Below are 22,192 nucleotides of genomic sequence, written 5' to 3' on the forward strand. Positions count from 1 at the left end.
TCTTTCATATGTAGTAACTCCTCTTTCATGTTCGGTTGCCCCCTTGGGCTGCTGCCACCCAAGGCCCGGGCCTTTGTAGTCTTTCCAGAAATCTGGCCCTGCACTCAGTGAATGTGACACCAAACAAACACTTTAAAAAGAATAAGTAAATTGTCTCTGTGAGAATCTGCTCAGCTGCCTGTGCAGAAAGGCAGCGTTTTGACCACTGTTCACGTCTGCATTCTGCAGGTCTCTTTAAGAGAGACCTTTTGTCAGTTCTGCAGCTTGCTGCTGAGGAATTTGCGTACATTCGTTATGCAAATCCCCTACCTGCCTCCTGTGATGACTGGCAGTATAAAGGTTGGGATTACCCACAGTCCTTTGCTGGTCATTCCTTCAGGGTTTGTAGTACACACTCCTAGAGAGTGTCAGCCATGCTCTTGGTTTGAAGATCAGCTTAGAGTAATTCCTGGAAACTGTGCTAGGCAGATTCCCTAAGTGCAGTTAGGATTGTTTATCTGTTTGTTTGTTCTGTTGCTGTTGTCCTGTCCCAGCGGTGGTCGACAGGAAATGGTTCTGATCTCTGTTCTTGGAGTATAGCTGGTGCAGCGGTTGCTACCAGCTATCTCTTCTGATCTGTCTCCTGGGATCGCGCTAGCCACTTTTCACTAGCGCTGTGGATCCTTCTGTTCTGTCTCCTGGGATCGCGCTAGCCACTTTTCGCTAGTGCTGTGGATCCTTCTGTTCTGTCTCCTGGGATCGTGCTAGCCACTTTTCGCTGGCGCTGTGGATCCTTCTGTTCTGTCTCCTGGGATCGCGCTAGCCACTTTTCGCTACTCTGTACCTGGATCGCACTCGCTTCTCAATAGTGCTGTGGATCCTTCTGTTCTGCTACTCTGTACCTGGATCGCGCTAGCCACTTTCGCTAGTGCTGTGGATCCTATCTCTCGCTTGTCCCTGTTTTCGTGTGTCTGTCTTGTCTGCTACGACCGCTTGCTGGAGGCTCGGTGAGGTAACCGTTAAGCAAGCGTTCGCGTCCTCTGTTTCATGTTTGTCTGTCGATGGTTAGTTAGGCGTGCTTGTCTCTATTGTGCTTATCACGTGGAGACCGCGCATAACCGCGTGCACTGTTGCGAATGAGTGCGGTGTTCACGGTTAGCTAGCGTTTGTTGTTTTCCGTATCTCCTCATTGTATTATTTGCTGTGCCTTTGCTACTCTCGTGCTCCGCCTTGCTGTAACCTTGTGTCACGTTTGGCGATCGCACCTCTCGCGATCGCGTTCCTGCTTCGTATCTGCTGTGGTGTTTGCACAGTCGCGGGTTGGCGACTAGTTTTATGCACACACACACAATCTGTCTCTGTGCTCACTCTCAATCGCTTCTCTTGCGATTACAGTTCTTCCCTTCGTACAATTCCTGTCTGGCGTGTGTGGTAGAGCAGAGGAGCTGTTCCTCTGCACTCCACAGCTCCACCTGCCGTCAGGAATTTCCCTCTGCAGGTGCATTGAACCTACTGCTGGGTTCCTGCAAATTTATATGTTTGTGGAGGAAATCCGCCGTGTCAGCGCACGTCTGGTGCGCTGACCACGGAGACGATTCCACAATCGTTACAGTCTCCAGTGCTCCCACAGACTTCTATACCACTTGTTTTTCTGGCAGTAAAGTGATCGTTTCCTGACAGGAACATCACAGGAAAAATCAGCACCAAGATGCTGAATGAGTGCTAATTGTTATTTCTGACTCATAACAGAAAGTTTCATATGCAATAGAGCTACTGCTTCAGAGCTCTCAAAAACATTAAAACATGTCATGAAAGCGTGGAGATAATTTGCAAGAGAAAACAAGGGTGACTTAAAGAGACACTGAAGCGGGGAAAAAAAATTATATCATGAATTGGTTGTGTAGTAGGGGTAATTACTAGTGTTGGGCGAACAGTGTTCGCCACTGTTCGGGTTCTGCAGAACATCACCATGTTCGGGTGATGTTCGAGTTCGGCCGAACACCTGATGGTGTTCGGCCTTTTAAGTTCGGGTTCGCCCCGAACTACTGAATGGCCGCCGAACAGGGCCGAACAGGGCTCCTGTTCGGCCGAACAGGGCCCTGTTCGCCCGAACATGCCGCAATACAGCCCCCCTATGGGGTCGCAGGCATAAGGGGGGAGCATGCTTCGATCGGGGGGGGGGGGGGCGGAAATTCCCCCCACCCCCTCCGCTAGCGCTCCCCCTCTGCCCGCTTCCCCATAAAAAAAGTTTAAGGCAAGTTAAATAGTACTTGGTGGTTGGCCTGGCACTGGCAGTGGAGTGAGGAGGAGGAGGAGTCCGAGTAGCAGAGTGACGCGTTGAGGCCGGGCAGCGGGCGGTTCAGCGGTAGTACCCTTGTGGTACTTCCGCCCTTTCTCTGACCTCACGTCCTCTACGTGATGACGCATACGAGGGTACGCGTGACGCGTACCCTCGTATGCAGAGGACGTGAGGTCAGAGAAAGGGCGGAAGTACCACAAGGGTACTACCGCTGAACCGCCCGCTGCCCGGCCTCAACGCGTCACTCTGCTACTCGGACTCCTCCTCCTCCTCACTCCACTGCCAGTGCCAGGCCAGCCACCAAGTACTATTTAACTTGCCTTAAACTTTTTTTATGGGGAAGCGGGCAGAGGGGGGAGCGCTAGCAGAGGGGGTGGGGGGAATTTCCGACCCCCCCCCCCCCCGCGATCGGGGCATGCTCCCCCCTTATGCCTGCGACCCCATAGGGCCCCCAAAATGGGCATGTTCGGGGGTCCCATTGACTTCCATTGAGTTCGGCGTTCGGGCCGAACATGCCGAACATCTGGCCCATGTTCGGCCTGTTCGGCCCGAACCCGAACATCCAGGTGTTCGCCCAACACTAGTAATTACTAGAACATTGGTAGCAAAAAAATATTCTCATATTTTTATTTTCAGTTTTACAGCTTTTTTTTTTATAGCATTGCATCATTCTCTAATATTTGCAGTTTAAACATTACTCAGCATTCTAAATGTTTTTACAGAACAGGCAGTGAACTTTTGAACTGTCCTGAACTGTTCTCTGCAAAAGAAAAACACAATACAGTTGAGATAACCTAATCAGAAGTCAGAGCTCTCTCTCCGACTTTCAAAGTCGTGGAGCTCAATGGCTATTTGCATAGATAACAAGTTTCTTAACTCTTTGTGTACTGGAAACAAATATTAGACTTAGGTCTCTGCTCCTAATGCTTTATTTCTTAGCTGTACTACACAACCAATTCATTATATAATATTGTTTTTTTGCTTCAGCATCTCTTTAAGCAGAAAACACACTTGTCTCTGTTTTCTCTGCGAGTTTTCTCTGCTTACGTTTTCTACACATCAAATGTGTTTCTATGCAGAAAAATGCACGCTGTTTTTCACAGCAGCTAATGTAAATTACGTAATTGATAGAGAAAACTGACAAAATGTGCAGGATTATTATGCAGAATGTCAGGTTTTTTTCTGCGCATGAAAAACATGTAAAGTAGCCCCTTGATTAACGCAAATTCTCAGTTTTCCTCTGCAGAAAACGTGCACGGAAATAGTCAAGTGTGTTCCCTGCCTAAGTGCAGAATTTAAATATTGCCCCTTCCAGCAGCAGTGTATGTATTGGGAACTGAATTTGTAGTGTAAGAAGCAACGGCCAAAAGATCAGCATGACAGCCCATAGGCCAACGCAGGGGGGGGGGGATTACAGCTGCCCAGAATCCCCCCTCAGACCAGGGCCGGTGCAGTGTCTGGGGACAGGCACAAGTTGAGACACCAGAATATCTGCAGGCATCCTGCAGCTCACAGCAATTTCTTGGCTACATTTGACTTTGGATGGAGCAGCAGCGTGAGTACAGAGCATGGAGCAGCTCTGGAGGCTTAACAGATTCCAAAACCTGGTATGAGCATAGCCTTGTGCCCCTGTTGTGGGAATGCTTCACTTCATTCCCAATGTCAGCTGCCCTCATTATTATCTGTATCCAAACTGCTCCTGATCGATCCCGTTGTTGATAGGGAGCAGATCCGATATTTAGGAAATGAATGTCAGATCCTGTCAGTTGGATGGGAAATTGCACTGCATGTACCCAGCTTGATGTCCTGCCATATTATTATACTCTATTGTGCGTGGCTGAGGGAAACCTTTCAGCAATCCCCCTCCCAGCCTCCGCATTTCTCTCATTTCTTATCTTTTAAAAGGAGGCATAGAACACAGGTAAGGTTTGTGCATGTCACACTGGCACAGACAATACTGGCTTTAATATAAAAAAAACGTATTTGCATTTTAAAAGACAAACCATAACAGAATATAAAACAGCAGTAACCATAGCAACCTACAGATGCCATTATTATCCCAAGTGCATTAGCCGATGACTAAAACTTTTATGTATTATTATTATTTTGTCAGTGGCACTATGCAGATAGTATATAATACAAGAAAATTACATGGAGAAACAAGAGGATTATAGATAATTCCCAATTGATACTAAGGCTGCATCATGCAAATCCTTGCGCTTTTCCCCACCGGAAAACACACAACCATGAAAGTGTATGGCTAAATTCCATACTAGGTGATTTTCTGCGTATGTTTGAGTGTAGGGTAAAAACTGACAGCATGCTACATTCTTTTTTCAATTACGCTGTATTCAAGTACGAGACAACTTCCACCAGCCGCCTCAGATGAGAACAATCTAATATTTGTATGACGCTTTAGGATTAAATGTTGGACAGTGTAGTAATAAGGGCTCAAACCCACTAGAAGCCTTTTCTAAGTGTTCCGTCTCAGCATCTGTTGTACCTGCCACAAGCTCCTGTAGACCCAGTCTGTATGGATGTGTGCAGCAGGTTAATAACGCTTTAACAGGCAGCTTACTCAATGAATAAAGACTCCTGAGGTGTTTTCCAATGCTTCTTTATGCTTCAAGGTAACAAAGGGTACAAACATCAGGCTTTTTATAGTCTTTCTCATAGGTAAATTTCCAATGAAGTTACACAGCTCCCTAACTCTGCAGTCTCTACATAACAAATATGCAAAATGGAGTTACAGCAGGAAGAGAAGGGGTGGGAGCTACCAACTAGCAAGAAACAGCAGGGGTGTAAGGAAGATACTAAATAACTGTAACATAACATGAAATCACAACTGCTAGAAAATAAGAGGCTGCGTGGCAGCACACTCCCCGCCTGGTATCGTGAGATACCACTACTCAATTATTTTTCTTTTTAACACTGCATGGAGTAAAATGCTATCTAGCATTCTTAACCCAGCCTTCTCAAGTCTATTGGCTATCTATGGTAGGGGCTTGAGTGACTCCCTCACATAAGACTGGATCAGAACTTTTAGAAGCAGGCATAATAAGGACAGTCTCAGTGACTGGTCTGAGGAAAGTTTTTGAGTCCCCGTTCTTCACGATCCTGACTTCCACACTTCGGACCCTTCCATCATCACTGGCGACGGCCTTTATAATAAGTCCAACTGGCCACTGGATCCGGTGAGTTTGCTGGTCTTTTAGCAGGACCAAATCCCCTTCCTTTAAGTTGGGCTTCTGAGTTTGCCACTTTTTACGTCCTTGCAAAAGTGTGAGGTATTCCTTCCTCCATCTGTCCCAGAACCGATCTGCAAGGTATTGAGCGTGTCTCCACTGACGTTTATACATGTCCTTTTCATCAAAGATACCCTTTGGTGCTGGAATCTGTCCAATTTTCCGGCTCAATAATGTAGCTGGAGTTAAGATAGTCGGAAATTCTGGATCTGTGGATACGGCAGTCAGTGGTCTTGAGTTTATTATTGCTGCAACCTCAGCAAGGAATGTGGTGAGCACCTCGTGGGTAAGCCGTGAAGAACTCACATCAAGCAACATTGAATCCAGTATTCGCCTTGCCATGCCAATCATGCGTTCCCATACTCCGCCCATGTGTGAAGAGTGTGGTGGGTTAAACTTCCACACACAACCTTGATCACTCAAATACTTTCCAACTTGTTGTCGGTCTATCTGTAACTCTCTACACGCACCAATGAAGTTAGTGCCACAGTCCGATCTCAACATCTTCACAGGACCTCTTAGTGCGAGAAATCTCCTAAGAGCATTGATGAAACTTGAAGTGTCCATAGACTCGATCACTTCGATGTGTACAGCTCTTACACTTAAGCAAGTGAACATTACAGCCCATCTTTTGCTGTTGACTTGACCACCACGGGTTCTTCTGGTCGTTACTGTCCATGGTCCAAATACATCAATCCCGACATATGAAAAGGGTGCATCTTCGCTCAGTCTGTCTGCGGGTAGGTCAGCCATCTGCTGATACTGCTGTCTACCTCTTAACTTCTGACATTTGACACAGTTGTGAATGATCGTGGCTATTTGTCTTTTCACTCCAACTATCCAGAACCCTGCAACTCTAATGGCACCTTCTGTGTAATGTCTTCCTTGATGTCTGACCGTCTCATGGTAATCAAAGTTGCCAGATGGTGGTTTCCTGGTACTATCAACGGGTTCTGTTCTCCTCTTAGCAGGTTGGACTTATTCAGACGTCCACCGACTCTAAGCATACCCTCATTGTCGATTACTGGGTTCAGTGTGAATAGCGGACTACTCTTTGAGACTGGTCTATTGCCTCTCAAACACTTGATCTCGTCTGCATAGACCTCTTCTTGCACACGACGTATGATGAATAACTCTGCCTTCTCATACTCTAATGCATTGGATAACTCTTTGCAGGTGTGCCATCCATGGCAGGATGATGTCTGATTGGGCTTGCGGAAACTCTGTGCAATATGGCTTAATCTTGCTATAGTCCTCACCAATCTTTTCCAGGTAGAGAAACGTTCAAAACGTCTCACCTCCAAGTTTCTTCTTGAGCAGATGTTGGAACTCAATGTTATAACTTCAGGGCGGATTTCTGGATCAGTATCTGGATCCACCAAGTGGAAATCAATATCTTCTTCTGAGTTTGTGGAAGACTGATCTGTTAAAAACTTGGGCCCTGAAAACCAAATGGTTCGCGTGAGGGCAGCTGCTGGCACTGACCTTGTGGCGATGTCTGCGGGATTCAAATCAGTCGGGACATAGTTCCATTGTTTAAGTCTACTGATTCTTCTTATCCGTTCCACCCTGTTAGCCACATACACGTAGAATCTTCTTACGCTGTTGCATATGTAGCCAAGTACAATCTTGCTGTCAGTGTAGTACTTAATCTGATCAATTTCAGTGTCCATTTCATTTTGCAGGAATTCTGCAACTTCGACTGCTAGGGTTGCGCCACACAATTCCAGTCTTGGAATAGTATGAACAGGTTTTGGAGCTAACTTGGCTTTTCCTAGTAGGAAACCAACATGGGATCTTCCAGAGGGATCTATGATCTTGAGATAAGCCACAGCCGCTATAGCTTCAGTGGATGCATCACAGAAGATGTGAATCTCTTTCCTCTGACCTTTTGAAAGTGAAGTGGGTGAATAGCAGCGTGGAATATTAAGTTCTTCCAAAACCTTCAAGGAGTTTCTCCATTTCTCCCATTTAGGCAGTAGGTCTGCTGGCAAAGGGGCATCCCAATCTGTGACTCTCTCAGTAAGCTGACGAAGTATGGATCTCCCTTGGACAGTAACTGGTGTCACAAAGCCTAGGGGATCGTAAAGGCTATTGACAGTTGACAGGACTCCTCGTCTGGTGAATGGCTTCTCTGTATCTGAGACCTGAAAGGTGAATGTGTCTGAAGTTACATTCCAAAGAAGACCGAGACTCCTTTGTGTGGGTAGGGCATCTACTCCCAAGTCCAAATCTTTCAAATCCTTAGCATGATCTTCTGGATTGAAAGCCTTCATTACTTCACTGCTATTAGATGCAATCTTGTGAAGCCTTAAATTAGCAGTCAACAAGAGCTGTTGAGTTCGTTTTATGAGACTGACAGCTTCTTCAGGTGTTGAGAAGGATTTGAGGCCATCATCTACATAGAAATCTCTCTCAATGAACTGCCTGGTGTCAGATCCAAATTCTCTTTCTCCTTCCTGTGCTGTTCTTCTCAGGCCGTAAGTTGCCACTGCAGGAGATGGACTATTTCCAAAGACATGGACTCTCATGCGATAATCTATCACCTGATCCTTGATGTCATTGTTGCGGTGCCACAAGAATCGGAGCTAATCTCTGTGGTCCTCTCTGACAATGAAACAGTGGAACATTTGTTGGATGTCAGCTGTCACGGCAATGGGTTCCTTCCTGAACCGCATCAACACTCCTACAAGGTTGTTTGTTAAATTTGGGCCTGTTAGAAGAACATTATTTAAGGAGGTTCCCTTGAATTGAGCACTTGAGTCAAAGACAATTCTGATTTGTCCTGGTTTACGAGGATGGTAGACTCCAAAGGATGGAAGGTACCAGCATTCTTCACCTTCCTTAAGGTCTGGTGCTGGCTCAGCATGATGGTTATCTAGAATCTTCTGCATGAATGCTAGAAAGTGCTCTTGCATCTCAGGCTTGCTACGGAGAGTTCTCTTAAGTGCAGCAAATCTAGTTAAAGCTTGTTCTCGATTGTTAGGGAGAGTAAGCCTTGGTAAACGGAAGGGTAATGGAGCTACCCAACTGTTGGAGTTGTCCTTGAAGAACTCTTCATTCATAATCTTGATGAACTCCTTGTCTTCAATTGAAGGGGCAATCTTGTTGTCATCACAGGTAGTCTGGTACACTGAATCACCAAGGTCCTTGTGAGAAGTAAGCTTGCAAGTAATACTTTGGAGGGCTTGATATGGAACTTCAGATTTGAAATCCAGTCTTTCTTTCACATGATAGTGCAATTTACATTTCATCGATTGATAGGTACAGAATTCCTCCACATTCGTTTTGTAGGAAGCTACGTCCAAGAGCTTGTGCGATTTATCTAAACAGACTTCTTCTATTATCACCCATCCAAGATCAAGTTTTTGAGCATGAGGAGCATCATCTGGACCGTTGCATAACTCTCTTATTTTATGAACTCTGGGAATGTCTCTCCCAAGAAGAATCAAGATCTTCGCATCCTTGTTAAGTGGTGGTATGCAGTCAGCAATGAAGTTCAAATGAGAGTGATAGCGTGCAACCTCAGGTGTGGGTATCTCTTCTCTGTTGTTCGGTAGCTGATCACATTCAATTAGAGTTGGAAGAGGAAACTCTATGTTCTCATATTCTGATGCCACTATGAAACCGTGGGCTATTCTTCCAGAAGTATTGACTTGTCCTGCGCATGTCTGCAAGGTATAGGGCCAAGTCTCTCCATGAATGTTGAATAAGTCAAAGAACTCTGTACTTGCCAATGAGCGATTGCTCTGATCGTCAAGTATGGCATACATTTTTATGGCATTTTGTGGACATCCTTCAGGAAAAACTCTTACGAGACATATCTTGCTGCAAGACTTGTTATAAAGCCCTTCTCCACACACCTCGGTACACCTTGTAGTTACGGTGTTGGCATGTTGCTCAGTCTTCTCCCCGCCATCATCTGATGTAGTCTTGGGTTTGCTGTCGGGTGAAGATTTATTTTTGAACAGGTCTGAATGAAGAGCATCCATGTGTTTGACACTGTTACACAGGGAACATCTGATGGCGATCTTACAGTCTCTAGCTAAATGTTTGGAGGATGCACAACACTTGAAACAGATATTATGTTCCTTGAGAAATGTCTTGCGTTCTTCAATAGGCTTGTCCTTAAATGCACGACATATGGCGAGGGAATGAGGTGCATTATGAATGGGACACCGTTGATCAAGATTGCTTGCCTTGGTATCTTCTAATTTAGTGTCTGTGGCCAAGACATTGGATGTGATCGCAGTTTTCCTCACGGCAGTAGGATGCCTTAAGTCCTTCAATTTATTGTTGGTGGCAAAACCCTTTGAAGTAGTAGAAGGAAGGGTGGTTGTGTCTGGATACAAGAAGCTTGGGTCATTCTTGGATCTTGCGATCTTTCTTATGAACTCAGAAAAATAAGAAAATGGGGGGAAGGAAACATGGTGTTCATATTTATACTTTGATCCTATACTAGTCCACTTTCCTTGGAGATGAATAGGCAACTTTGCAACAATAGGATTAACGCCCTGAGCAGTGTCTAAATAGCTAAGGCCTGGCAAACTAGGATCTGACTTAGCAATTTCAAGTTCATGAAGAAGGTCACCTAACTCTCTAAGCTTATGATTGTCCTTAACAGAGATCTTAGGAAAGTCTTTTAGTTTCTGAAGTAAGGCAGATACAATGACTTCAGGGCTCCCATAGTCTTGTTCCAGACGTTCCCAGGCAGCCTGAAGGCCTGCTTCAAAGTTATAAATGTAGACAGATTTAAGTCTCTTTACTTGTTCTGAAGATTGACGCCCCAACCACCTTATTAGTAAGTCAAGTTCTGCTTGAGGTTCAATGTCCAAGTTCTTGGTTACCGCCTTAAATGTAGATCTCCAACTCCTATAGTTCTCTGGGCGGTCGTCAAATCTAGACAGTCCAGTAGTAATCAACTCTCGTCGAATTATATACTTGCTGAACTCTGCGATGTCAACAGTTTCAGTTTTTACATGCGCAGGTGATAGTGATGGTGCACCATCTTGGATCACAGTTGGTATCTGATGCTGGCTGGAAGGTGGAGAGAAAGGTGTTGCAGATGGGTTCAATCCAGGTATGGGTCTGGCATCAGAAGATCTCTGTGCATTTGAAGTTGAATTGCGCTGTATTACAGGAGGTATAGAGTTCACTCGGTCGTCTTCTGCTCTGCCCTTGTAATCTCTGTCCACAGAGGGTTGTGGTGGCACATGAGGTGGATAGGTTGGTACACTTGATCTTGTGGCACGCGGTAGTTGTGGAGTGTCTCTGTTGGATGGTGCGTCTAGTTCAGGTTGCTTCGGTGATGTGTTGTCGTTTGCTTGACTTGCTGAATGATTATGAAAAGAATCTCCAACTGTAGGTGGGACTGTATCTTCATGGTTCTGGGTCAAGACAAACTGTAGAGTCCTTTCAACAGGGTCTTGATGGGCAGCCAAGCAAGGAAAAGATGCTCCTTCCTCTTCCAATAGAGCTTGTTCTAAGACAGATAGCTCTGCTAAGGCTACTTCCTTCTCTCTTTTCTTCTGAAGGATTTCTAGCTGGGCCTCTGTTTCAGCTTGTATTCTTGCTTGAATGCGTTTAGCTTCAGCTTCCATGCGTTTAGCTTCTGCCTGTGCTTCAGCTTCCTTGCGTTTAGCTTCTGCCTGTGCTTCAGCTTCCATGAGTTTAGCTTCTGCCTTAAAGGCTGCTTCTCTTTCAGAACAGGTGGCTTGAACCTGGGCTACTGCAACCTTTTGGCGAGCTTTGAGTATCTGGTCGCTCAGTGTTGACCTAACAGAGCAGGATCGCAATGACTTAGAAGATGCTTTATGATGCGAGCGGGCAGATCTAGATGATTTTCCTGAGTGTCTGGAAGAAGCAGATATACAGGATGCAGTTTCATGTAGCTGTGCTAATCTACCCTCTATCTGTGTCTTTGCTTCAAGATATGTGCTATATCTTTGCTGGTCAGTAGAAGAAAAGTCCTTTAATTCTAGTGAAGCTTCCTCTGTGCTGGAACGTGACAAAAGGGAAAAGTATTTTTCAGAAAGTCTTTTATAGTTCTCAAATGCCTTCTTAACCCTTGAAAGAGCAGTGTTCAATTGCTCAGTATTATTGCTGGTTTCATTAGCGGCTGTTATACAACTTAAAGTTTTCTCCCATAATGCATTCAAGCTGCTAGACGTTTCTTCTTTATTTGACTCATAAGCTTCTCTTGCCTTTAAGGATGGATGAGGAGCTCTAACTGGACGGGCAGAATGAAGCAAGGTGTCTGCTTCATCTGGATTAAATGCAGGCAACTCATAAGTGGAATCTCTGTCAGACATAATGACAATTGCTGTAGTTTCAGGGCTCTTTCACACTAGAGGCTGCGGTAGAAAAGGCTGAAAGTCAGCCTTTTGCTTAACGCCAATACATAGCGTTTTCAAAGCGTTTTCAAAGCCTTTTGAAAGAGTTTTACAGCCCATATGAAAACGTCCTTTTTTTTTTCTTCTATAAAAATAAGTGAACAAGATAGCTGTAAAACGCTTTGAAAAGGCTTTGAAAACGCTGAAGTTGGCGTTTTCCATTGACTATCATTGAAACGCCAACAGCCAACTTCGGCTGTTAACAGCCCTGAAAAAGCTCCTGGGAGCGTTGAAACGCAACGCTCCAAAACGCCGAGTTAGATGTGAAAGGTAAAATGAAAGTCTATGGACTTTCTTTTACCTAGCAAAACGCCAACTTCGGCCGTGGCGTTAAAACGCTGAAAAATCCCTCTGGTGTGAAAGGGCCCTCAGAGTCTTGTTGGAAGTCTGCCAAGGCTCAGTGCTGTGTGAATTGATACTTTTTGTTTACAAACAAGCTGAGCTGAGCTGGGTGGAGCTGAATGTTTGTTACAATGAGCCAGCTAAGGCTGCAGACTGGTTTTAGCTGGATTTCTCAGCAATGCACACAGAAACAGTTCCAAATCACTATAGAAGGCAGAAATACAGCTCTTTCAAATAAATGCAGGCATTAAATTCACAGTCCAAACAGCTTGACAATAATGAATCCTTGTGACTTGTATAGTAATGAATCCTTGTGACTTGTACAGCAATGATACACAATCTTTGCACAGTTGAGAAGGAGCTTATGGCTCACCAAGAAAGCAAACTTGTGTAAGCTGGTATTCCTAGAGAGATGAGCCCATAGCACAGAGCAGCAATCCCTGGTAGTGATAGGTTGGCACTGTAGGGGAATATATAGCTGTATTCTAATGCAGTGCAATGCTTCTGATGGCTTGCAACACACAGGCAAGTGTCTTTCAGTGCACAGTATGAAGAATTCCTGTCTTAGGGCCTTTGTTCTTCACACAGGCAATGGTTACTCACGATTCTGAAGCTGCAGAGATAGCCATGCAATTGGATTCTTCTGGAAATTTACTGTTCCGTCTCAGCATCTGTTGTACCTGCCACAAGCTCCTGTAGACCCAGTCTGTATGGATGTGTGCAGCAGGTTAATAACGCTTTAACAGGCAGCTTACTCAATGAATAAAGACTCCTGAGGTGTTTTCCAATGCTTCTTTATGCTTCAAGGTAACAAAGGGTACAAACATCAGGCTTTTTATAGTCTTTCTCATAGGTAAATTTCCAATGAAATTACACAGCTCCCTAACTCTGCAGTCTCTACATAACAAATATGCAAAATGGAGTTACAGCAGGAAGAGAAGGGGTGGGAGCTACCAACTAGCAAGAAACAGCAGGGGTGTAAGGAAGATACTAAATAACTGTAACATAACATGAAATCACAACTGCTAGAAAATAAGAGGCTGCGTGGCAGCACACTAAGCGCTTGTGATTTGAAAAAGCTCTTGCTAATGCAATGCTATGGGGGATTTTTATAAAGTCACATCGCTCAAGTGGGATCACACATATAGTATTACAACATTAGCAAGAGCAGAGCTTTTCAAATCACAAAGGCTATCATTCATAAAGCATTTCCGCATGCGGAAATGCTGAAAACAGCCGACTTTACCGAACACATAGCAAGATCTTCATTCATAAAGCCTCTTTCCGCATGAAAAGCTGACATTACCGAGCAGAACGATAAATCACCGCCTTGTGCGGTGACTATTATAACAAATGTAACAAAATGTTAATTCATAAAGATTAACGCAAGCGGTATGAGGACGGTAAATACCGCTCCCTTGGATGGGGTGATAACAATGTTAAGTTAATGGAGACACAGACCTCCCAGGCAGCTGCAGTAGAGCGGAACACGGAGAAATGTATCAACTCAGCAGCTTCCTGTGTTTCCGCAAGCCTACCGCCTGCCTACCGCCAGCCTAGTTCGGGGAATCTCTGCACTGCTATCGCAACTGTGCACTTTTTTATGAATGAGCAGCCAGTGTAAAATACCGGCAGCTGTGTTTTCCCACACTGATTTGCATTACCGACCACACTTTTATGAATGATAGCCAAAGTGCTCAGAAAAGTGCTCCTAGTGGGTTCCAGGCCTAAGAGTAGGCAGGCCCCGAGTGGGGCGTAACTTGAAATGACTGGGCCCCTCTGCGAAACTTTGGCAGGGGCCCCCCTCACTTTCTGTGCAGGTAAACTGAGAACCAATGTTATTCAATTATTCACTTGGCTAGTGCACACTTGAATGAGTTTTCCCCATGCAGATCAAAATAGACAGCAGTGAAGCACTGCACGTATTTCTCTATCAATTACATTAGCTTCTTTGTTAAAATGCGCATGTTTTCACACATTCAGACACGCATGGTGTGCAGAAAATGCACAAAGAAAACTGGAGGAGTATGCTCCCAGCCTCAGCTTATTACACTTACTCTGTCCATCTCTGATGGAGCAGAACAAGCTTTGCAGACTTTTTCAGCATCCCTACAGTACACAGCACTTGGGAAGGGATAGAGAGGTTGGGGGCTGGGCGCTGTACATAAAAGCCTACTACACACTGAATAGGAACTGTCAACAAATCTTTGTCAACAAAATTCTAAACAATTCCTTATCAGGTCGCAATCATGGTGCCACGTTGCGGAGCTGCGTTATAAAGTCTTATAACACAGCTTACCGCACTGCAATGATAATCCTATCAACGGTCGTTCACAGTGCAATGTTAAAGTCGCATTGAAAACTGTTGTGTTGTGGTAACTAACTGCTTGCAGTGCGTTACCTCTCAACGCAGACACGTTGCGACTTTAACGTCATATTAAAATGCAAAATCCCATTGTGAATGTGACCTCAATGGCTTAACAGATGCAGTCATTAGAACAATTGTGCAGAGAGCAGAACATTTTTTTTCTCCATGCCCTTAGTTGTCAGTCTCTCAGGACAGGGAAAATAAACTTCTCCCCCCCATGGGCTCCCCTGCTGCTTCTAGGCCCCCTGGGGCTGCATCCCTTGCAGGAATTATTGTTGCCAGGGTTGCCACCTCATCCCTATAAATACCGGAACATCTGAGTTATACAGGTTCTGGGGCTACTTAAACATAATCCGTGCCTAAACTGCCTCTAACTACCCACAAGGCATGTATAATTAATATGTGCCGGTATTTAAAGGGATGAGATGGCAACCCTAATTGTTACACCCCTGGGCCCTGATGGTTTTGAACTACATGAGTATGATTCTGATATATTATGTATGAGGTTCAGAGCAGATGTCTGCTTGTTTCTGGTATGGATTAGGAAGAAAAGGTCCTGGATATTGATTGTTGTTGCACGTTAGCAACACCACAGTTGTGCAGATTTGTTAGGGATCCAGGATGGCAATGTAGTGGGAGAAAGGTGGGCCTTGCACGCCACTCCTCCAAATTCAGGACAGGGCTCAGCAGAGGGAGGGTTAACCAGCCCACCTGCTGCAGCTGCATAAAAGGCTGCATCCCTCATTACGCAGTGGGCTGTGTGTGGAGCTCCCGAGGAACTGTGCAGCAAAGAGGCTATCAAATCTGGTGCAATAGAGAAGGCGCTGGAGGGAGTTGGACTCCAGTGACTAGGAGAGGCCTGGATAGGTGAGTGACTGAGGACTGCTATTAGGCCTGTGGAAGGGTGTCAATCAAGAGCCAGTGTGGTTGTGAATATTAACCGGTGACACACAGTGACGCTAAACGGAACCCAAGGTACGGGTTGGTACAGAAGCAGAAGGCTGTTTATCTTTGTGTGTGACTTCACCTCCGCTGAATACCCAGTGTGGTATATTTTCGCTGTTGTTATGGACATTGTTTGACTGACCAATAAAGCAGTATTACTGTATTTTAACCTTAAAATACTCATTAGCTGGTATTTTGAGACAATACTATGCTTTGATATCCTCTACCGACATAATCTAATCATAAGCTAAACATCACAATTGCCCCAGACTATCACAATTGTTGCTTGGATGAGGGCAAAGCAGAAGTGTTCACACCAGCAGAGACAGGGTTAAATGTCAGTCTGCAAGAGTAAAGGACTTTTTTTTCCCTTGTTGCAGTTCTATGAAGTTGAGGAATTTCATGAAATGGGTCACAAGAATAAATGTGCAGTTGCTGGCCAAGAAAGATGGCTTGCAGACAGCAGTGATTGGTTTGAGTATATTCTCAGAAAGGATTAAGAGAATCTGCTAAAAGCACAGAAAAATGTTTCTTTAAGAAGCTTGCAGTTGCAGCAAGTGCTCACAGGTGTGGTAGACCAGGCGGTCATTTCCAAGCAGTTCCATGTGTTTGCAAATTGCTTTGTGTTGTCCAAAACCTTTGGAAGAGCCAAAGCAGCAGATTGGACATGTCGTTCCCAAGGGTAACCAGCCTACAGCGGATAAGAGGGTGTTGTCCAAGAATCTGGAAGAGCCAAATCAGAGGATACAGAGTGTTGTTTCCAAATGCCACCAGCGAAAGCTGGAGCAGCAGGAGAAGCTATGTGTTTGTTTCGAGTGGGGTCTGGGCCCTCCAAAGTTTCTGATAAATGGAGGTCAAAGTGCAAGCAGCAGCCAGTTATCTTGCTCACTATGTTAAAGGTGTGGGAAAAACAAGGCCTGAGGAGGAAGGTATATTTTCTTCCTAACTGAACTGCATGCTGTCACCCAGAGGACCTGCGTCTGGAACTGGTAAGACTGTTCTGTGTACCGTGCGTGCTGAAAGTATAACAAATTATGTACTGTCTGTTACTGTCACTAGTAACCTAAGTGGTGTGGCCAGTTCTGTGGGGCCACCAGTGCCTAGAAAGGCATAAGTGGTAAACATGGCCCAGTATTGGATATAACTGTTATAGCTGGTCAGATGGGTTGCAGAGGCTGGTGTGATCCTTTCGGCAAGGTATCTGTGCTAAACAGTGAGTTGTTCCCATTAGTGAAAATATGCACACTGCCACTGTTACATTTTCAACCAAGTTTGGAGAAGTAACCCAGGAACTAGTGCAATGTGATAATGTAGAATTTGATGTCTTACTGGGAACTGACTATATTATTCTGGGACTTGTGGTAGAACCAGCATGTGGAGGAAAAAGTTAAATCAGTGTCTGAGGTTACTGATAACTCCCTTTTATATTTATGATGAGGATGTGAAGCTTCCTAGCACTGAGTTTGAACCAGTGTGACTGAAAGCCGTGAAGTCACCAATTTTAGATTGGTTAAACTCTGTGCTGGGTGTGCAAAATGTTCTGGTCGACATTTCTGCTACATTGAAGGAAACCAAGAGAATGATTTCTGATGGTTTGCAAACTGACATGGCAGAAGACAAAACCTTTCACAATCTGTTTGATTTATCTGCTGTGTGTAGTGAATGCCCCCTGGTGGTAGAAAGTGTAAACATGTGTAGAAGTGCTGTCTCCTGGTTCAGAGTGCTCTGACATGGTTCCAGCTGGAAATTATATTTCAGATTCAGGTTTCAGAGAAGCAATAGACCAACATGACAGGGTTTTTTTCTTTTTTTTTTCCTTTTTTTTTTTTTTTGTGCTAAATATTTTTGTGTATTGGGTTCTGGTGTGAACTGTTGTCTATCAGGAATTGTGTCTTTCCACTGATTTTCCTGTAATAAGAGTGGAGGGTTCTTCTGACATAGATATTAGACAGTCGGGAACAGTGATTTCCACAAGTTCACCCTATCCCTTCTGACAACGTGTGCAACCAAAATCCTGATATAATTGAAGCCCAGTGTGCAGGGCCGTGCCGACACAGAGGCTCGAGAGGCTGGAGCCTCAGGGCGGAGCTAAATGCAGTGTGGTTGGGGAGCAAGGAGCAGGGCTGTGTTACAGTATGCCTGGCTGCTGGCTTGCTGCCCACCACCTCCACTGTGTTTATGCTGTGCTTACTTTACTTTGGTGGAGGCAGGAGAGCTGGGGCGGGTGTCGCACGCTAGCCGCAGACCAGCTGTTCTTGGGTAACCAGCTGTCTGCTGCTGCACTGTCCCCAGTCTCCCCTGCGTGTGTCGATACAGAGCAGAGCGCCCCTACCCTCCTCCTCCTCTCCTCTGTAACACTGAGGGGTGGGGCTGAGCACTAGAGACGAGAGGAGAGAACCTGGACCCGGGAAGTTTAAAGAGTACCCGAGGTGGGATTTTATGATGCTAGTGGGGCACAGAGGCTGGTTGTGCACACTAACACCAGCCTCTGTTGCCCCATGGTGTGCCTCCAAGACCCCCCTGCGCGCCGCTATACCCCCCGCAGTGCTGGCGACACGCAGCGTGTCCTGAAGAAAAAGCAGTGTCCCCGGGCTCAACCACACACTTTATGTACCAGGGAGTCGACCAGTAGCACCCCGATCCACCAGGGGTGAAGGAAGCCAACACACGAAAAAAAGGAAGTTACCGGGTCTCGACCTGGATTATGCAATTATAGCTTTGGCTTTATTAGCACCATAGTAGCAAACAACACGACGTTTCGGCCCAACGGCCTTTATCAAGTGTTACCAAATACAAAACTCACACACATATATAAAAGTTAAAACACACCCATAAAGGGTGGGCACACACTTAGTAAGTCCATTAGACAAAGAGAGACATTAGCAATTAAAGGGACAGTTCTACAAAAAACATTTGACGCAGCGTGTCACCAGCACAATGTTTACCTAAGCGCTGTCTGTCAGCGCCGCTCCCCCGCCTCCTCCGTATCGGCGCTACCCGCTGTGTCCCTTCCCTCCGGCTGATTGGAGGGAAGTGACGCGGGCACTGCGGGGGGTATAGCGGCGCGCAGGGGGGTCTTGGAAGCACACCATGGGGCAACAGAGGCTGGTGTTATTGTGCACAACCAGCCTCTGTGCCCCACTAGCATAATAAAATCCCACCTCGGGTTCTCTTTAAGAATGAGGAGGTTGAAGACTCCACAGGACAGGTAGCTGTGCTGGGAAAGGGGAGTAAGGAAGGGAGAGAAGTCAGAGCAGATCATGCACATATTCTGCTCAGGTCCAGCACACACTGCCTGTTCCTGCAGCTGGATCAGTTTCCCCAATGCTGCTGCTGTGTGCAGGATACTCTCACCCCCTCTGCAGTGAGTGTCCAGCTGGGAGCTCTGTGTCTCTCTCCCTCTCTCCTTCCTGGAAATATGAAGCTGCTGCATGATTGTGTGGGAGTTGTTAGATAACTGCAGTGTTTTATGTCAGAGCTGGGCTTCCTGGGTGAAAGGAGAGCACACAGGGGAAGTGACAGGTCTGTGATGCTGGCTTCTGTCACCCATACCCATGCCTCTCTCCCATTACCTATCACTCTCCATTCCTCCCTTCTCATCCTGTATCTCCCCCACCCCTCTTGTCTGAATTTTTTACCCCTCTGCCTTTCTACCCTATCTTTCCATCCCTTAAATATCTCCCTCTTTAAAAGCATCCCATCAATGTTTCACTTTTAAAGTAGACCTGAACTCTTGCACAGGTCGAAAGGAAAACAGAGAAAATACATACTGTATGTATTTAGAGAGTTTAGCCTGTCTAATTCCCCCTCATCTGTGTTGAATCTACGGTGACCAGACGTCCCGCTATAGCCGGGACATGTCCCTGGTTCAGGGTCCCAGGTTGCAAAATGTCCCAGGAATTGTCACGCTTTTACCCGCGGGACGTCCCGGCCGCAGGTCTCTGGCCACCATGGCCCTCAGCTCTAGCTTGCCTCCCTGCCCACCCACCAATAGAGTGGGCACTTTAGTTCCGCCCCCCCACCAGTTCTGCCCACCCTCCCTGAAGCTACTTTTACCCCCCTCCCTGCATCCTGGCTACCTATATCCCATTCCCTCCCTGTCTGCCTGGCTACTTACACCCCTGCTCCCCAGATGGCTACCTATATCTACTATAATGGCCTGGGAAACACCTACTTATGCATAGTTACCTACGGGGGCACCTACCTACTATGCGTAGCTACATATACTGGGACACTAACCTATGCCTAGCCATCTAATTGGGCACCTACCTATGCCTAGCTACCTACTGGGGCACCTACCTATGCTATGTCTAGCTACCTTTACTGGGGTACCTACCTATGCCTAGCTACCTACTGGGCACCTACCTATGCTATGCCTAGCTAGTAGCTACCTATACTGGGGCACCTACCTATGCCTAGCTACCTATACTAGGACACCTACCTATGCTATGCCTAGCTACCTTTACTGGGACACCTACCTATTACCCTCCTCCCCACTTACTGTCTGTCACCCTCCTTCACACCCCATTAATGTCACCCACCTCCCGACCCAGTCAGTGTCACCCTCACCCCACCTAGTGTCATCCTCCTTCCCATCCAGTGTCAACCTCCTCTCATTCCAGCCAATGTCACCCTCCTTCCGTCCAGTGTCACCCTCTCAGCCGCATCCAGTGTCACTCTCCCATCCTACTCTGCAGCTCTATCCTGCCAGCACCCAGTGGGCCGCACATTTAATTAAATTATGTCTAAGGTAACATTTGGTGCATTTTTATGTGTATGTGCATTTTTCATGTGTGGGGGGTAATGTTTACTACATTTTAACATGTGTGGGAGGTAATATTTGCCTAATCTCCCATTTGCTGCATTTCATATATCAAAAGTAACGTTTGCCTCATTCCATGTGTTGTGGAAATAATTTTTTGGGATTTCATTTGTCGGAAGTAAGGGTTGTTGCATATCATGTGTCAGAGGTAATGGTTCTTGTATTTCATGTATTGGAGGTAATACAGTAGTTCTTGCATATCATGTGTCGGAAGTAGGGGTTGTTGCATATTATGTGTCAAAGGTAACGGTTGATGCAGTTTGTGTCAGAGGTAACGGTTGCTGCATTTATTAGTTGATGGTCATAGTCGGCTACATTTGCTGCTTTGGGATTATTGTTGCCGCATTTTACATTTTGTTGTCGTTTCATGATTACTAAATGGTTTGCTGATAAATAGCATCAGTTTCTGCTGATTTATCATCTGCACATCCATGATGCAAATCTTCCGTCTCACCATATCATGGCAGAAACCAGGGCTGTGAAGTTGGAGTCGGAATTGAGGCAATTTTGGGAACCCGCAGTTGGAGTCGGAGTCGTTGATTTCATAAACTGAGGAGTCGGAGTCAGATGATTTTTGTACAAAATCCACAGCCCTGTTAAGTATTAGACTAAGAAGTTGGAGTCGAGGAGTCGGAACCATTTTGGGTACCCAGAGTCGGAGTTGGAGTCGGAGTCGTGGTTTGATAAACTGAGGAGTTGGGAGTCGGAGTTGGAGTCGGAAGATTTTTGTACCGACTCCACAGTCCTGGCAGAAACACTGCTTCCTTATGGGTTTGTGGAATGATGTCTAATTACCCTTAGGCTCCCTGCATGCGATTACGATTGTTAATCGTTTTTTACAAGTGATTCTGATTTTTAGTTGTTGCATGCTGCATTTCTTTCTGCATTTTTCTGTTGATAGCATTCAGGGAAAATCGGAATCACAAATTGGATTTGCAGTGTGCAGGGAACCTTAGAGTCACTTTGCCTAACTGTTGAGGAAACTCTGACCTGCCGCCTCACTGTTATGCGTTACATTACAGTTAGCGCCGCCCACATGATGCCATGACCACGCCCATTTTTTGTAACGACGCCAGGGGGGGGGGGCGCATTTGGGCAGCTCAGCCTCTGTTGATGGTGGACCTTGTCCCGGCCCTGCCAGTGTGAGAATTTCTCAGCAGTTTTCTTTGGAATGTACTGAATTCACAATTACCAGTAAAGTGTCAGGAAAGTTGGTCATCTAATGTTAACAGAGCCGGGACAAAGCCCTCCAGCATCCAGGGATGAAACACCAAAGTGCGCCCCTCCATCCCTCCCACACTGATTGCTATTAGACAAAGAGGCGCCCCAAACCCCTTAACCTCTAGTTATCTGGCTTGCAGTCACTGCCATGTATCCCATTTTCTTATTTCTCTCTGTTTCAAACACAATAGGGGAATGATAGCTGAGTGAGTTGTGCACCCCCTCCCACACTGCGCCCTGAGGCTGACGCCTCTCTTGCCTCTGCCTTGGTCCTGGATGTTAACCCTGTCTTTTCTGATATTATTTGCAATAAACATTCTAACTGTGTGGAAAAATCGCATTGTCATAAATGTGCAGATGTAAATGTCCGCCATAGTGAAAAACTATGTGACGTGGTAGATTAATGATTTCAGTCACCTAGAAGCAGCACAGGTGGTGGTAAAAGTTCCCATTTAACACTAGTATAAAATCAGAAGAAAATGGTTGTTGTCCTAAAGCCAATGTTGCAGTAAAGCAGAACATGTGGATGCTGTGCCTTTAGCTGCTTGAAGATGACAGGCAGGGGTCGAGTGGGGCGTG

General features: G+C 45.8%; 1 protein-coding gene and 1 long non-coding RNA gene across 3 annotated transcripts in view; one reads left to right on the forward strand and one right to left on the reverse strand.

Moving 5' to 3' along the window:
- EPM2A (EPM2A glucan phosphatase, laforin) overlaps positions 1–22,192 on the reverse strand; it is a 138,304-nt gene that overhangs the window by 60,816 nt on the left and 55,296 nt on the right. The gene's annotated exons all lie outside the window — the stretch shown is intronic.
- The window catches only part of LOC137570858 (uncharacterized), a 109,618-nt gene continuing 102,850 nt past the window's right edge, over positions 15,425–22,192 (forward strand). Inside the window, exon 1 of the long non-coding RNA XR_011031210.1 lies at positions 15,425–15,492. This is a non-coding gene — a long non-coding RNA (uncharacterized lncRNA). The remainder of the gene's footprint in view (positions 15,493–22,192) is intronic.

The sequence above is a fragment of the Hyperolius riggenbachi genome, chromosome 4 (genome assembly GCF_040937935.1).
Source record: "Hyperolius riggenbachi isolate aHypRig1 chromosome 4, aHypRig1.pri, whole genome shotgun sequence".
In the NCBI taxonomy this organism is placed as follows: Eukaryota; Metazoa; Chordata; class Amphibia; order Anura; family Hyperoliidae; genus Hyperolius; species Hyperolius riggenbachi.